The sequence below is a fragment of the Pimephales promelas genome, chromosome 3 (assembly GCF_988280905.1).
Source record: "Pimephales promelas chromosome 3, fPimPro1.hap1.1, whole genome shotgun sequence".
Taxonomy (NCBI): domain Eukaryota; kingdom Metazoa; phylum Chordata; class Actinopteri; order Cypriniformes; family Leuciscidae; genus Pimephales; species Pimephales promelas.
The window spans coordinates 45,275,237-45,285,236 of record NC_142771.1 but is presented as its reverse complement, the minus strand read 5'-3'; the positions used below and the strand labels follow the sequence as shown (position 1 = coordinate 45,285,236).

At 48.1% G+C, this 10,000-nt stretch overlaps 53 non-coding genes across 53 annotated transcripts; all 53 read right to left on the bottom strand.

Moving 5' to 3' along the window:
* Nucleotides 1-48: 48 nt before the first annotated feature.
* Nucleotides 49-167, bottom strand: LOC148984996 (5S ribosomal RNA). The gene has a single exon (XR_016165538.1). It is a non-coding gene; the product is annotated as a 5S ribosomal RNA (ribosomal RNA).
* A 63-nt stretch (nucleotides 168-230) lies between these two features.
* On the bottom strand, nucleotides 231-349 carry LOC148984995 (5S ribosomal RNA). The gene has a single exon (XR_016161555.1). It is a non-coding gene; the product is annotated as a 5S ribosomal RNA (ribosomal RNA).
* Nucleotides 350-412: 63 nt separating this feature from the next.
* LOC148984994 (5S ribosomal RNA) lies at nucleotides 413-531 on the bottom strand. Its single transcript, XR_016165537.1, has one exon. It is a non-coding gene; the product is annotated as a 5S ribosomal RNA (ribosomal RNA).
* Nucleotides 532-594: 63 nt separating this feature from the next.
* Nucleotides 595-713, bottom strand: LOC148984993 (5S ribosomal RNA). Its single transcript, XR_016165536.1, has one exon. It is a non-coding gene; the product is annotated as a 5S ribosomal RNA (ribosomal RNA).
* A 63-nt stretch (nucleotides 714-776) lies between these two features.
* LOC148984992 (5S ribosomal RNA) lies at nucleotides 777-895 on the bottom strand. Its single transcript, XR_016165535.1, has one exon. It is a non-coding gene; the product is annotated as a 5S ribosomal RNA (ribosomal RNA).
* A 63-nt stretch (nucleotides 896-958) lies between these two features.
* LOC148984991 (5S ribosomal RNA) lies at nucleotides 959-1,077 on the bottom strand. The gene has a single exon (XR_016165533.1). It is a non-coding gene; the product is annotated as a 5S ribosomal RNA (ribosomal RNA).
* Nucleotides 1,078-1,140: 63 nt separating this feature from the next.
* LOC148984990 (5S ribosomal RNA) lies at nucleotides 1,141-1,259 on the bottom strand. Its single transcript, XR_016165532.1, has one exon. It is a non-coding gene; the product is annotated as a 5S ribosomal RNA (ribosomal RNA).
* Nucleotides 1,260-1,322: 63 nt separating this feature from the next.
* On the bottom strand, nucleotides 1,323-1,441 carry LOC148984989 (5S ribosomal RNA). Its single transcript, XR_016165531.1, has one exon. It is a non-coding gene; the product is annotated as a 5S ribosomal RNA (ribosomal RNA).
* A 63-nt stretch (nucleotides 1,442-1,504) lies between these two features.
* LOC148984988 (5S ribosomal RNA) lies at nucleotides 1,505-1,623 on the bottom strand. The gene has a single exon (XR_016165530.1). It is a non-coding gene; the product is annotated as a 5S ribosomal RNA (ribosomal RNA).
* A 63-nt stretch (nucleotides 1,624-1,686) lies between these two features.
* On the bottom strand, nucleotides 1,687-1,805 carry LOC148984987 (5S ribosomal RNA). The gene has a single exon (XR_016165529.1). It is a non-coding gene; the product is annotated as a 5S ribosomal RNA (ribosomal RNA).
* A 63-nt stretch (nucleotides 1,806-1,868) lies between these two features.
* LOC148984986 (5S ribosomal RNA) lies at nucleotides 1,869-1,987 on the bottom strand. Its single transcript, XR_016161042.1, has one exon. It is a non-coding gene; the product is annotated as a 5S ribosomal RNA (ribosomal RNA).
* A 63-nt stretch (nucleotides 1,988-2,050) lies between these two features.
* Nucleotides 2,051-2,169, bottom strand: LOC148984985 (5S ribosomal RNA). The gene has a single exon (XR_016165528.1). It is a non-coding gene; the product is annotated as a 5S ribosomal RNA (ribosomal RNA).
* Nucleotides 2,170-2,232: 63 nt separating this feature from the next.
* Nucleotides 2,233-2,351, bottom strand: LOC148984984 (5S ribosomal RNA). The gene has a single exon (XR_016161041.1). It is a non-coding gene; the product is annotated as a 5S ribosomal RNA (ribosomal RNA).
* Nucleotides 2,352-2,414: 63 nt separating this feature from the next.
* Nucleotides 2,415-2,533, bottom strand: LOC148984983 (5S ribosomal RNA). Its single transcript, XR_016165527.1, has one exon. It is a non-coding gene; the product is annotated as a 5S ribosomal RNA (ribosomal RNA).
* A 63-nt stretch (nucleotides 2,534-2,596) lies between these two features.
* On the bottom strand, nucleotides 2,597-2,715 carry LOC148984982 (5S ribosomal RNA). The gene has a single exon (XR_016165526.1). It is a non-coding gene; the product is annotated as a 5S ribosomal RNA (ribosomal RNA).
* Nucleotides 2,716-2,778: 63 nt separating this feature from the next.
* Nucleotides 2,779-2,897, bottom strand: LOC148984981 (5S ribosomal RNA). Its single transcript, XR_016162737.1, has one exon. It is a non-coding gene; the product is annotated as a 5S ribosomal RNA (ribosomal RNA).
* Nucleotides 2,898-2,960: 63 nt separating this feature from the next.
* LOC148984980 (5S ribosomal RNA) lies at nucleotides 2,961-3,079 on the bottom strand. The gene has a single exon (XR_016165525.1). It is a non-coding gene; the product is annotated as a 5S ribosomal RNA (ribosomal RNA).
* A 63-nt stretch (nucleotides 3,080-3,142) lies between these two features.
* LOC148984979 (5S ribosomal RNA) lies at nucleotides 3,143-3,261 on the bottom strand. Its single transcript, XR_016165524.1, has one exon. It is a non-coding gene; the product is annotated as a 5S ribosomal RNA (ribosomal RNA).
* Nucleotides 3,262-3,424: 163 nt separating this feature from the next.
* Nucleotides 3,425-3,543, bottom strand: LOC148984978 (5S ribosomal RNA). Its single transcript, XR_016165522.1, has one exon. It is a non-coding gene; the product is annotated as a 5S ribosomal RNA (ribosomal RNA).
* A 63-nt stretch (nucleotides 3,544-3,606) lies between these two features.
* Nucleotides 3,607-3,725, bottom strand: LOC148984977 (5S ribosomal RNA). Its single transcript, XR_016165521.1, has one exon. It is a non-coding gene; the product is annotated as a 5S ribosomal RNA (ribosomal RNA).
* Nucleotides 3,726-3,788: 63 nt separating this feature from the next.
* LOC148984976 (5S ribosomal RNA) lies at nucleotides 3,789-3,907 on the bottom strand. The gene has a single exon (XR_016165520.1). It is a non-coding gene; the product is annotated as a 5S ribosomal RNA (ribosomal RNA).
* Nucleotides 3,908-3,970: 63 nt separating this feature from the next.
* On the bottom strand, nucleotides 3,971-4,089 carry LOC148984975 (5S ribosomal RNA). The gene has a single exon (XR_016165519.1). It is a non-coding gene; the product is annotated as a 5S ribosomal RNA (ribosomal RNA).
* A 63-nt stretch (nucleotides 4,090-4,152) lies between these two features.
* Nucleotides 4,153-4,271, bottom strand: LOC148984974 (5S ribosomal RNA). The gene has a single exon (XR_016165518.1). It is a non-coding gene; the product is annotated as a 5S ribosomal RNA (ribosomal RNA).
* Nucleotides 4,272-4,334: 63 nt separating this feature from the next.
* LOC148984973 (5S ribosomal RNA) lies at nucleotides 4,335-4,453 on the bottom strand. The gene has a single exon (XR_016161040.1). It is a non-coding gene; the product is annotated as a 5S ribosomal RNA (ribosomal RNA).
* A 63-nt stretch (nucleotides 4,454-4,516) lies between these two features.
* On the bottom strand, nucleotides 4,517-4,635 carry LOC148984972 (5S ribosomal RNA). The gene has a single exon (XR_016165517.1). It is a non-coding gene; the product is annotated as a 5S ribosomal RNA (ribosomal RNA).
* Nucleotides 4,636-4,698: 63 nt separating this feature from the next.
* On the bottom strand, nucleotides 4,699-4,817 carry LOC148984971 (5S ribosomal RNA). The gene has a single exon (XR_016161039.1). It is a non-coding gene; the product is annotated as a 5S ribosomal RNA (ribosomal RNA).
* Nucleotides 4,818-4,880: 63 nt separating this feature from the next.
* LOC148984970 (5S ribosomal RNA) lies at nucleotides 4,881-4,999 on the bottom strand. Its single transcript, XR_016165515.1, has one exon. It is a non-coding gene; the product is annotated as a 5S ribosomal RNA (ribosomal RNA).
* Nucleotides 5,000-5,062: 63 nt separating this feature from the next.
* Nucleotides 5,063-5,181, bottom strand: LOC148984969 (5S ribosomal RNA). Its single transcript, XR_016165514.1, has one exon. It is a non-coding gene; the product is annotated as a 5S ribosomal RNA (ribosomal RNA).
* A 63-nt stretch (nucleotides 5,182-5,244) lies between these two features.
* Nucleotides 5,245-5,363, bottom strand: LOC148984968 (5S ribosomal RNA). Its single transcript, XR_016162736.1, has one exon. It is a non-coding gene; the product is annotated as a 5S ribosomal RNA (ribosomal RNA).
* A 63-nt stretch (nucleotides 5,364-5,426) lies between these two features.
* Nucleotides 5,427-5,545, bottom strand: LOC148984967 (5S ribosomal RNA). Its single transcript, XR_016165513.1, has one exon. It is a non-coding gene; the product is annotated as a 5S ribosomal RNA (ribosomal RNA).
* A 63-nt stretch (nucleotides 5,546-5,608) lies between these two features.
* LOC148984966 (5S ribosomal RNA) lies at nucleotides 5,609-5,727 on the bottom strand. The gene has a single exon (XR_016162022.1). It is a non-coding gene; the product is annotated as a 5S ribosomal RNA (ribosomal RNA).
* A 63-nt stretch (nucleotides 5,728-5,790) lies between these two features.
* Nucleotides 5,791-5,909, bottom strand: LOC148984965 (5S ribosomal RNA). Its single transcript, XR_016162735.1, has one exon. It is a non-coding gene; the product is annotated as a 5S ribosomal RNA (ribosomal RNA).
* Nucleotides 5,910-5,972: 63 nt separating this feature from the next.
* On the bottom strand, nucleotides 5,973-6,091 carry LOC148984964 (5S ribosomal RNA). Its single transcript, XR_016165512.1, has one exon. It is a non-coding gene; the product is annotated as a 5S ribosomal RNA (ribosomal RNA).
* Nucleotides 6,092-6,154: 63 nt separating this feature from the next.
* On the bottom strand, nucleotides 6,155-6,273 carry LOC148984963 (5S ribosomal RNA). The gene has a single exon (XR_016165510.1). It is a non-coding gene; the product is annotated as a 5S ribosomal RNA (ribosomal RNA).
* Nucleotides 6,274-6,436: 163 nt separating this feature from the next.
* LOC148984962 (5S ribosomal RNA) lies at nucleotides 6,437-6,555 on the bottom strand. The gene has a single exon (XR_016165509.1). It is a non-coding gene; the product is annotated as a 5S ribosomal RNA (ribosomal RNA).
* Nucleotides 6,556-6,618: 63 nt separating this feature from the next.
* On the bottom strand, nucleotides 6,619-6,737 carry LOC148984961 (5S ribosomal RNA). Its single transcript, XR_016165508.1, has one exon. It is a non-coding gene; the product is annotated as a 5S ribosomal RNA (ribosomal RNA).
* A 63-nt stretch (nucleotides 6,738-6,800) lies between these two features.
* On the bottom strand, nucleotides 6,801-6,919 carry LOC148984960 (5S ribosomal RNA). The gene has a single exon (XR_016165507.1). It is a non-coding gene; the product is annotated as a 5S ribosomal RNA (ribosomal RNA).
* A 63-nt stretch (nucleotides 6,920-6,982) lies between these two features.
* LOC148984959 (5S ribosomal RNA) lies at nucleotides 6,983-7,101 on the bottom strand. The gene has a single exon (XR_016165506.1). It is a non-coding gene; the product is annotated as a 5S ribosomal RNA (ribosomal RNA).
* A 63-nt stretch (nucleotides 7,102-7,164) lies between these two features.
* On the bottom strand, nucleotides 7,165-7,283 carry LOC148984958 (5S ribosomal RNA). Its single transcript, XR_016165505.1, has one exon. It is a non-coding gene; the product is annotated as a 5S ribosomal RNA (ribosomal RNA).
* Nucleotides 7,284-7,346: 63 nt separating this feature from the next.
* On the bottom strand, nucleotides 7,347-7,465 carry LOC148984957 (5S ribosomal RNA). The gene has a single exon (XR_016160339.1). It is a non-coding gene; the product is annotated as a 5S ribosomal RNA (ribosomal RNA).
* A 63-nt stretch (nucleotides 7,466-7,528) lies between these two features.
* LOC148984956 (5S ribosomal RNA) lies at nucleotides 7,529-7,647 on the bottom strand. The gene has a single exon (XR_016165504.1). It is a non-coding gene; the product is annotated as a 5S ribosomal RNA (ribosomal RNA).
* Nucleotides 7,648-7,710: 63 nt separating this feature from the next.
* Nucleotides 7,711-7,829, bottom strand: LOC148984955 (5S ribosomal RNA). The gene has a single exon (XR_016161038.1). It is a non-coding gene; the product is annotated as a 5S ribosomal RNA (ribosomal RNA).
* A 63-nt stretch (nucleotides 7,830-7,892) lies between these two features.
* LOC148984954 (5S ribosomal RNA) lies at nucleotides 7,893-8,011 on the bottom strand. Its single transcript, XR_016165503.1, has one exon. It is a non-coding gene; the product is annotated as a 5S ribosomal RNA (ribosomal RNA).
* A 63-nt stretch (nucleotides 8,012-8,074) lies between these two features.
* Nucleotides 8,075-8,193, bottom strand: LOC148984953 (5S ribosomal RNA). The gene has a single exon (XR_016165502.1). It is a non-coding gene; the product is annotated as a 5S ribosomal RNA (ribosomal RNA).
* Nucleotides 8,194-8,256: 63 nt separating this feature from the next.
* On the bottom strand, nucleotides 8,257-8,375 carry LOC148984952 (5S ribosomal RNA). Its single transcript, XR_016162734.1, has one exon. It is a non-coding gene; the product is annotated as a 5S ribosomal RNA (ribosomal RNA).
* Nucleotides 8,376-8,438: 63 nt separating this feature from the next.
* On the bottom strand, nucleotides 8,439-8,557 carry LOC148984951 (5S ribosomal RNA). Its single transcript, XR_016165501.1, has one exon. It is a non-coding gene; the product is annotated as a 5S ribosomal RNA (ribosomal RNA).
* Nucleotides 8,558-8,620: 63 nt separating this feature from the next.
* LOC148984950 (5S ribosomal RNA) lies at nucleotides 8,621-8,739 on the bottom strand. Its single transcript, XR_016165499.1, has one exon. It is a non-coding gene; the product is annotated as a 5S ribosomal RNA (ribosomal RNA).
* A 163-nt stretch (nucleotides 8,740-8,902) lies between these two features.
* On the bottom strand, nucleotides 8,903-9,021 carry LOC148984949 (5S ribosomal RNA). Its single transcript, XR_016165498.1, has one exon. It is a non-coding gene; the product is annotated as a 5S ribosomal RNA (ribosomal RNA).
* Nucleotides 9,022-9,084: 63 nt separating this feature from the next.
* LOC148984948 (5S ribosomal RNA) lies at nucleotides 9,085-9,203 on the bottom strand. Its single transcript, XR_016165497.1, has one exon. It is a non-coding gene; the product is annotated as a 5S ribosomal RNA (ribosomal RNA).
* Nucleotides 9,204-9,266: 63 nt separating this feature from the next.
* On the bottom strand, nucleotides 9,267-9,385 carry LOC148984947 (5S ribosomal RNA). Its single transcript, XR_016165496.1, has one exon. It is a non-coding gene; the product is annotated as a 5S ribosomal RNA (ribosomal RNA).
* Nucleotides 9,386-9,448: 63 nt separating this feature from the next.
* LOC148984946 (5S ribosomal RNA) lies at nucleotides 9,449-9,567 on the bottom strand. Its single transcript, XR_016165495.1, has one exon. It is a non-coding gene; the product is annotated as a 5S ribosomal RNA (ribosomal RNA).
* Nucleotides 9,568-9,630: 63 nt separating this feature from the next.
* LOC148984945 (5S ribosomal RNA) lies at nucleotides 9,631-9,749 on the bottom strand. The gene has a single exon (XR_016165494.1). It is a non-coding gene; the product is annotated as a 5S ribosomal RNA (ribosomal RNA).
* Nucleotides 9,750-9,812: 63 nt separating this feature from the next.
* LOC148984944 (5S ribosomal RNA) lies at nucleotides 9,813-9,931 on the bottom strand. Its single transcript, XR_016165493.1, has one exon. It is a non-coding gene; the product is annotated as a 5S ribosomal RNA (ribosomal RNA).
* Nucleotides 9,932-10,000: the final 69 nt, after the last annotated feature.

Below are 10,000 nucleotides of genomic sequence, written 5' to 3'. Positions count from 1 at the left end.
AATTGGGCTATTTGAATGGTTAGAACATTAGGGTAGTAAACTATATAAAGCTTACAGCACCTGGTATTCCCAGGCGGTCTCCCATCCAAGTACTAACCAGGCCCGACCCTGCTTAGCTTCCGAGATCAGACGAGTTCGGGCGTTCTCAAGGTGGTATGGCCGTAAGCGAAATCTGCTGCCAAAATTGGGCTATTTGAATGGTTAGAACATTAGGGTAGTAAACTATATAAAGCTTACAGCACCTGGTATTCCCAGGCGGTCTCCCATCCAACTACTAACCAGGCCCGACCCTGCTTAGCTTCCGAGATCAGACGAGTTCGGGCGTTCTCAAGGTGGTATGGCCGTAAGCGAAATCTGCTGCCAAAATTGGGCTATTTGAATGGTTAGAACATTAGGGTAGTAAACTACTTAAAGCTTACAGCACCTGGTATTCCCAGGCGGTCTCCCATCCAAGTACTAACCAGGCCCGACCCTGCTTAGCTTCCGAGATCAGACGAGTTCGGGCGTTCTCAAGGTGGTATGGCCGTAAGCGAAATCTGCTGCCAAAATTGGGCTATTTGAATAGTTAAAACATTAGGGTAGTAAACTATATAAAGCTTACAGCACCTGGTATTCCCAGGCGGTCTCCCATCCAAGTACTAACCAGGCCCGACCCTGCTTAGCTTCCGAGATCAGACGAGTTCGGGCGTTCTCAAGGTGGTATGGCCGTAAGCGAAATCTGCTGCCAAAATTGGGCTATTTGAATAGTTAAAACATTAGGGTAGTAAACTATATAAAGCTTACAGCACCTGGTATTCCCAGGCGGTCTCCCATCCAAGTACTAACCAGGCCCGACCCTGCTTAGCTTCCGAGATCAGACGAGTTCGGGCGTTCTCAAGGTGGTATGGCCGTAAGCGAAATCTGCTGCCAAAATTGGGCTATTTGAATGGTTAGAACATTAGGGTAGTAAACTATATAAAGCTTACAGCACCTGGTATTCCCAGGCGGTCTCCCATCCAAGTACTAACCAGGCCCGACCCTGCTTAGCTTCCGAGATCAGACGAGTTCGGGCGTTCTCAAGGTGGTATGGCCGTAAGCGAAATCTGCTGCCAAAATTGGGCTATTTGAATAGTTAAAACATTAGGGTAGTAAACTATATAAAGCTTACAGCACCTGGTATTCCCAGGCGGTCTCCCATCCAAGTACTAACCAGGCCCGACCCTGCTTAGCTTCCGAGATCAGACGAGTTCGGGCGTTCTCAAGGTGGTATGGCCGTAAGCGAAATCTGCTGCCAAAATTGGGCTATTTGAATGGTTAGAACATTAGGGTAGTAAACTATATAAAGCTTACAGCACCTGGTATTCCCAGGCGGTCTCCCATCCAAGTACTAACCAGGCCCGACCCTGCTTAGCTTCCGAGATCAGACGAGTTCGGGCGTTCTCAAGGTGGTATGGCCGTAAGCGAAATCTGCTGCCAAAATTGGGCTATTTGAATAGTTAAAACATTAGGGTAGTAAACTATATAAAGCTTACAGCACCTGGTATTCCCAGGCGGTCTCCCATCCAAGTACTAACCAGGCCCGACCCTGCTTAGCTTCCGAGATCAGACGAGTTCGGGCGTTCTCAAGGTGGTATGGCCGTAAGCGAAATCTGCTGCCAAAATTGGGCTATTTGAATGGTTAGAACATTAGGGTAGTAAACTATATAAAGCTTACAGCACCTGGTATTCCCAGGCGGTCTCCCATCCAAGTACTAACCAGGCCCGACCCTGCTTAGCTTCCGAGATCAGACGAGTTCGGGCGTTCTCAAGGTGGTATGGCCGTAAGCGAAATCTGCTGCCAAAATTGGGCTATTTGAATGGTTAGAACATTAGGGTAGTAAACTATATAAAGCTTACAGCACCTGGTATTCCCAGGCGGTCTCCCATCCAAGTACTAACCAGGCCCGACCCTGCTTAGCTTCCGAGACCAGACGAGTTCGGGCGTTCTCAAGGTGGTATGGCCGTAAGCGAAATCTGCTGCCAAAATTGGGCTATTTGAATGGTTAGAACATTAGGGTAGTAAACTATATAAAGCTTACAGCACCTGGTATTCCCAGGCGGTCTCCCATCCAAGTACTAACCAGGCCCGACCCTGCTTAGCTTCCGAGATCAGACGAGTTCGGGCGTTCTCAAGGTGGTATGGCCGTAAGCGAAATCTGCTGCCAAAATTGGGCTATTTGAATGGTTAGAACATTAGGGTAGTAAACTATATAAAGCTTACAGCACCTGGTATTCCCAGGCGGTCTCCCATCCAAGTACTAACCAGGCCCGACCCTGCTTAGCTTCCGAGACCAGACGAGTTCGGGCGTTCTCAAGGTGGTATGGCCGTAAGCGAAATCTGCTGCCAAAATTGGGCTATTTGAATGGTTAGAACATTAGGGTAGTAAACTATATAAAGCTTACAGCACCTGGTATTCCCAGGCGGTCTCCCATCCAAGTACTAACCAGGCCCGACCCTGCTTAGCTTCCGAGATCAGACGAGTTCGGGCGTTCTCAAGGTGGTATGGCCGTAAGCGAAATCTGCTGCCAAAATTGGGCTATTTGAATGGTTAGAACATTAGGGTAGTAAACTATATAAAGCTTACAGCACCTGGTATTCCCAGGCGGTCTCCCATCCAAGTACTAACCAGGCCCGACCCTGCTTAGCTTCCGAGATCAGACGAGTTCGGGCGTTCTCAAGGTGGTATGGCCGTAAGCGAAATCTGCTGCCAAAATTGGGCTATTTGAATGGTTAGAACATTAGGGTAGTAAACTACTTAAAGCTTACAGCACCTGGTATTCCCAGGCGGTCTCCCATCCAAGTACTAACCAGGCCCGACCCTGCTTAGCTTCCGAGATCAGACGAGTTCGGGCGTTCTCAAGGTGGTATGGTCGTAAGCGAAATCTCCTGCCAAAATTGGGCTATTTGAATGGTTAGAACATTAGGGTAGTAAACTACATAAAGCTTACAGCACCTGGTATTCCCAGGCGGTCTCCCATCCAAGTACTAACCAGGCCCGACCCTGCTTAGCTTCCGAGATCAGACGAGTTCGGGCGTTCTCAAGGTGGTATGGCCGTAAGCGAAATCTGCTGCCAAAATTGGGCTATTTGAATGGTTAGAACATTAGGGTAGTAAACTACATAAAGCTTACAGCACCTGGTATTCCCAGGCGGTCTCCCATCCAAGTACTAACCAGGCCCGACCCTGCTTAGCTTCCGAGATCAGACGAGTTCGGGCGTTCTCAAGGTGGTATGGCCGTAAGCGAAATCTGCAGCCAAAATTGGGCTATTTGAAGAAGAAAAAAAAGAGACTCTTTCAGGCTTTCTGAAGAAACTGAGAGACTATTTCAGGAATTTTGAGGGGAAAAAAGACAATTTAGGATTTTTGAAACATTTCATTGACTCTTTTTTTTTTTTTAAACAATAAAGCTTACAGCACCTGGTATTCCCAGGCGGTCTCCCATCCAAGTACTAACCAGGCCCGACCCTGCTTAGCTTCCGAGATCAGACGAGTTCGGGCGTTCTCAAGGTGGTATGGCCGTAAGCGAAATCTGCTGCCAAAATTGGGCTATTTGAATAGTTAAAACATTAGGGTAGTAAACTATATAAAGCTTACAGCACCTGGTATTCCCAGGCGGTCTCCCATCCAAGTACTAACCAGGCCCGACCCTGCTTAGCTTCCGAGATCAGACGAGTTCGGGCGTTCTCAAGGTGGTATGGCCGTAAGCGAAATCTGCTGCCAAAATTGGGCTATTTGAATGGTTAGAACATTAGGGTAGTAAACTATATAAAGCTTACAGCACCTGGTATTCCCAGGCGGTCTCCCATCCAAGTACTAACCAGGCCCGACCCTGCTTAGCTTCCGAGATCAGACGAGTTCGGGCGTTCTCAAGGTGGTATGGCCGTAAGCGAAATCTGCTGCCAAAATTGGGCTATTTGAATAGTTAAAACATTAGGGTAGTAAACTATATAAAGCTTACAGCACCTGGTATTCCCAGGCGGTCTCCCATCCAAGTACTAACCAGGCCCGACCCTGCTTAGCTTCCGAGATCAGACGAGTTCGGGCGTTCTCAAGGTGGTATGGCCGTAAGCGAAATCTGCTGCCAAAATTGGGCTATTTGAATGGTTAGAACATTAGGGTAGTAAACTATATAAAGCTTACAGCACCTGGTATTCCCAGGCGGTCTCCCATCCAAGTACTAACCAGGCCCGACCCTGCTTAGCTTCCGAGATCAGACGAGTTCGGGCGTTCTCAAGGTGGTATGGCCGTAAGCGAAATCTGCTGCCAAAATTGGGCTATTTGAATGGTTAGAACATTAGGGTAGTAAACTATATAAAGCTTACAGCACCTGGTATTCCCAGGCGGTCTCCCATCCAAGTACTAACCAGGCCCGACCCTGCTTAGCTTCCGAGACCAGACGAGTTCGGGCGTTCTCAAGGTGGTATGGCCGTAAGCGAAATCTGCTGCCAAAATTGGGCTATTTGAATGGTTAGAACATTAGGGTAGTAAACTATATAAAGCTTACAGCACCTGGTATTCCCAGGCGGTCTCCCATCCAAGTACTAACCAGGCCCGACCCTGCTTAGCTTCCGAGATCAGACGAGTTCGGGCGTTCTCAAGGTGGTATGGCCGTAAGCGAAATCTGCTGCCAAAATTGGGCTATTTGAATGGTTAGAACATTAGGGTAGTAAACTATATAAAGCTTACAGCACCTGGTATTCCCAGGCGGTCTCCCATCCAAGTACTAACCAGGCCCGACCCTGCTTAGCTTCCGAGACCAGACGAGTTCGGGCGTTCTCAAGGTGGTATGGCCGTAAGCGAAATCTGCTGCCAAAATTGGGCTATTTGAATGGTTAGAACATTAGGGTAGTAAACTATATAAAGCTTACAGCACCTGGTATTCCCAGGCGGTCTCCCATCCAAGTACTAACCAGGCCCGACCCTGCTTAGCTTCCGAGATCAGACGAGTTCGGGCGTTCTCAAGGTGGTATGGCCGTAAGCGAAATCTGCTGCCAAAATTGGGCTATTTGAATGGTTAGAACATTACGGTAGTAAACTATATAAAGCTTACAGCACCTGGTATTCCCAGGCGGTCTCCCATCCAAGTACTAACCAGGCCCGACCCTGCTTAGCTTCCGAGATCAGACGAGTTCGGGCGTTCTCAAGGTGGTATGGCCGTAAGCGAAATCTGCTGCCAAAATTGGGCTATTTGAATGGTTAGAACATTAGGGTAGTAAACTACTTAAAGCTTACAGCACCTGGTATTCCCAGGCGGTCTCCCATCCAAGTACTAACCAGGCCCGACCCTGCTTAGCTTCCGAGATCAGACGAGTTCGGGCGTTCTCAAGGTGGTATGGTCGTAAGCGAAATCTCCTGCCAAAATTGGGCTATTTGAATGGTTAGAACATTAGGGTAGTAAACTACATAAAGCTTACAGCACCTGGTATTCCCAGGCGGTCTCCCATCCAAGTACTAACCAGGCCCGACCCTGCTTAGCTTCCGAGATCAGACGAGTTCGGGCGTTCTCAAGGTGGTATGGCCGTAAGCGAAATCTGCTGCCAAAATTGGGCTATTTGAATGGTTAGAACATTAGGGTAGTAAACTACATAAAGCTTACAGCACCTGGTATTCCCAGGCGATCTCCCATCCAAGTACTAACCAGGCCCGACCCTGCTTAGCTTCCGAGATCAGACGAGTTCGGGCGTTCTCAAGGTGGTATGGCCGTAAGCGAAATCTGCTGCCAAAATTGGGCTATTTGAATGGTTAGAACATTAGGGTAGTAAACTACTTAAAGCTTACAGCACCTGGTATTCCCAGGCGGTCTCCCATCCAAGTACTAACCAGGCCCGACCCTGCTTAGCTTCCGAGATCAGACGAGTTCGGGCGTTCTCAAGGTGGTATGGTCGTAAGCGAAATCTCCTGCCAAAATTGGGCTATTTGAATGGTTAGAACATTAGGGTAGTAAACTACATAAAGCTTACAGCACCTGGTATTCCCAGGCGGTCTCCCATCCAAGTACTAACCAGGCCCGACCCTGCTTAGCTTCCGAGATCAGACGAGTTCGGGCGTTCTCAAGGTGGTATGGCCGTAAGCGAAATCTGCTGCCAAAATTGGGCTATTTGAATGGTTAGAACATTAGGGTAGTAAACTACATAAAGCTTACAGCACCTGGTATTCCCAGGCGGTCTCCCATCCAAGTACTAACCAGGCCCGACCCTGCTTAGCTTCCGAGATCAGACGAGTTCGGGCGTTCTCAAGGTGGTATGGCCGTAAGCGAAATCTGCAGCCAAAATTGGGCTATTTGAAGAAGAAAAAAAAGAGACTCTTTCAGGCTTTCTGAAGAAACTGAGAGACTATTTCAGGAATTTTGAGGGGAAAAAAGACAATTTAGGATTTTTGAAACATTTCATTGACTCTTTTTTTTTTTTTAAACAATAAAGCTTACAGCACCTGGTATTCCCAGGCGGTCTCCCATCCAAGTACTAACCAGGCCCGACCCTGCTTAGCTTCCGAGATCAGACGAGTTCGGGCGTTCTCAAGGTGGTATGGCCGTAAGCGAAATCTGCTGCCAAAATTGGGCTATTTGAATAGTTAAAACATTAGGGTAGTAAACTATATAAAGCTTACAGCACCTGGTATTCCCAGGCGGTCTCCCATCCAAGTACTAACCAGGCCCGACCCTGCTTAGCTTCCGAGATCAGACGAGTTCGGGCGTTCTCAAGGTGGTATGGCCGTAAGCGAAATCTGCTGCCAAAATTGGGCTATTTGAATGGTTAGAACATTAGGGTAGTAAACTATATAAAGCTTACAGCACCTGGTATTCCCAGGCGGTCTCCCATCCAAGTACTAACCAGGCCCGACCCTGCTTAGCTTCCGAGATCAGACGAGTTCGGGCGTTCTCAAGGTGGTATGGCCGTAAGCGAAATCTGCTGCCAAAATTGGGCTATTTGAATAGTTAAAACATTAGGGTAGTAAACTATATAAAGCTTACAGCACCTGGTATTCCCAGGCGGTCTCCCATCCAAGTACTAACCAGGCCCGACCCTGCTTAGCTTCCGAGATCAGACGAGTTCGGGCGTTCTCAAGGTGGTATGGCCGTAAGCGAAATCTGCTGCCAAAATTGGGCTATTTGAATGGTTAGAACATTAGGGTAGTAAACTATATAAAGCTTACAGCACCTGGTATTCCCAGGCGGTCTCCCATCCAAGTACTAACCAGGCCCGACCCTGCTTAGCTTCCGAGATCAGACGAGTTCGGGCGTTCTCAAGGTGGTATGGCCGTAAGCGAAATCTGCTGCCAAAATTGGGCTATTTGAATGGTTAGAACATTAGGGTAGTAAACTATATAAAGCTTACAGCACCTGGTATTCCCAGGCGGTCTCCCATCCAAGTACTAACCAGGCCCAACCCTGCTTAGCTTCCGAGACCAGACGAGTTCGGGCGTTCTCAAGGTGGTATGGCCGTAAGCGAAATCTGCTGCCAAAATTGGGCTATTTAAATGGTTAGAACATTAGGGTAGTAAACTATATAAAGCTTACAGCACCTGGTATTCCCAGGCGGTCTCCCATCCAAGTACTAACCAGGCCCGACCCTGCTTAGCTTCCGAGATCAGACGAGTTCGGGCGTTCTCAAGGTGGTATGGCCGTAAGCGAAATCTGCTGCCAAAATTGGGCTATTTGAATGGTTAGAACATTAGGGTAGTAAACTATATAAAGCTTACAGCACCTGGTATTCCCAGGCGGTCTCCCATCCAAGTACTAACCAGGCCCGACCCTGCTTAGCTTCCGAGACCAGACGAGTTCGGGCGTTCTCAAGGTGGTATGGCCGTAAGCGAAATCTGCTGCCAAAATTGGGCTATTTGAATGGTTAGAACATTAGGGTAGTAAACTATATAAAGCTTACAGCACCTGGTATTCCCAGGCGGTCTCCCATCCAAGTACTAACCAGGCCCGACCCTGCTTAGCTTCCGAGATCAGACGAGTTCGGGCGTTCTCAAGGTGGTATGGCCGTAAGCGAAATCTGCTGCCAAAATTGGGCTATTTGAATGGTTAGAACATTAGGGTAGTAAACTATATAAAGCTTACAGCACCTGGTATTCCCAGGCGGTCTCCCATCCAAGTACTAACCAGGCCCGACCCTGCTTAGCTTCCGAGATCAGACGAGTTCGGGCGTTCTCAAGGTGGTATGGCCGTAAGCGAAATCTGCTGCCAAAATTGGGCTATTTGAATGGTTAGAACATTAGGGTAGTAAACTACTTAAAGCTTACAGCACCTGGTATTCCCAGGCGGTCTCCCATCCAAGTACTAACCAGGCCCGACCCTGCTTAGCTTCCGAGATCAGACGAGTTCGGGCGTTCTCAAGGTGGTATGGTCGTAAGCGAAATCTCCTGCCAAAATTGGGCTATTTGAATGGTTAGAACATTAGGGTAGTAAACTACATAAAGCTTACAGCACCTGGTATTCCCAGGCGGTCTCCCATCCAAGTACTAACCAGGCCCGACCCTGCTTAGCTTCCGAGATCAGACGAGTTCGGGCGTTCTCAAGGTGGTATGGCCGTAAGCGAAATCTGCTGCCAAAATTGGGCTATTTGAATGGTTAGAACATTAGGGTAGTAAACTACATAAAGCTTACAGCACCTGGTATTCCCAGGCGGTCTCCCATCCAAGTACTAACCAGGCCCGACCCTGCTTAGCTTCCGAGATCAGACGAGTTCGGGCGTTCTCAAGGTGGTATGGCCGTAAGCGAAATCTGCAGCCAAAATTGGGCTATTTGAAGAAGAAAAAAAAGAGACTCTTTCAGGCTTTCTGAAGAAACTGAGAGACTATTTCAGGAATTTTGAGGGGAAAAAAGACAATTTAGGATTTTTGAAACATTTCATTGACTCTTTTTTTTTTTTTAAACAATAAAGCTTACAGCACCTGGTATTCCCAGGCGGTCTCCCATCCAAGTACTAACCAGGCCCGACCCTGCTTAGCTTCCGAGATCAGACGAGTTCGGGCGTTCTCAAGGTGGTATGGCCGTAAGCGAAATCTGCTGCCAAAATTGGGCTATTTGAATAGTTAAAACATTAGGGTAGTAAACTATATAAAGCTTACAGCACCTGGTATTCCCAGGCGGTCTCCCATCCAAGTACTAACCAGGCCCGACCCTGCTTAGCTTCCGAGATCAGACGAGTTCGGGCGTTCTCAAGGTGGTATGGCCGTAAGCGAAATCTGCTGCCAAAATTGGGCTATTTGAATGGTTAGAACATTAGGGTAGTAAACTATATAAAGCTTACAGCACCTGGTATTCCCAGGCGGTCTCCCATCCAAGTACTAACCAGGCCCGACCCTGCTTAGCTTCCGAGATCAGACGAGTTCGGGCGTTCTCAAGGTGGTATGGCCGTAAGCGAAATCTGCTGCCAAAATTGGGCTATTTGAATAGTTAAAACATTAGGGTAGTAAACTATATAAAGCTTACAGCACCTGGTATTCCCAGGCGGTCTCCCATCCAAGTACTAACCAGGCCCGACCCTGCTTAGCTTCCGAGATCAGACGAGTTCGGGCGTTCTCAAGGTGGTATGGCCGTAAGCGAAATCTGCTGCCAAAATTGGGCTATTTGAATGGTTAGAACATTAGGGTAGTAAACTATATAAAGCTTACAGCACCTGGTATTCCCAGGCGGTCTCCCATCCAAGTACTAACCAGGCCCGACCCTGCTTAGCTTCCGAGATCAGACGAGTTCGGGCGTTCTCAAGGTGGTATGGCCGTAAGCGAAATCTGCTGCCAAAATTGGGCTATTTGAATGGTTAGAACATTAGGGTAGTAAACTACATAAAGCTTACAGCACCTGGTATTCCCAGGCGGTCTCCCATCCAAGTACTAACCAGGCCCGACCCTGCTTAGCTTCCGAGATCAGACGAGTTCGGGCGTTCTCAAGGTGGTATGGCCGTAAGCGAAATCTGCTGCCAAAATTGGGCTATTTGAAGAAGAAAAAAAAGAGACTCTTTCAGGCTTTCTGAAGAA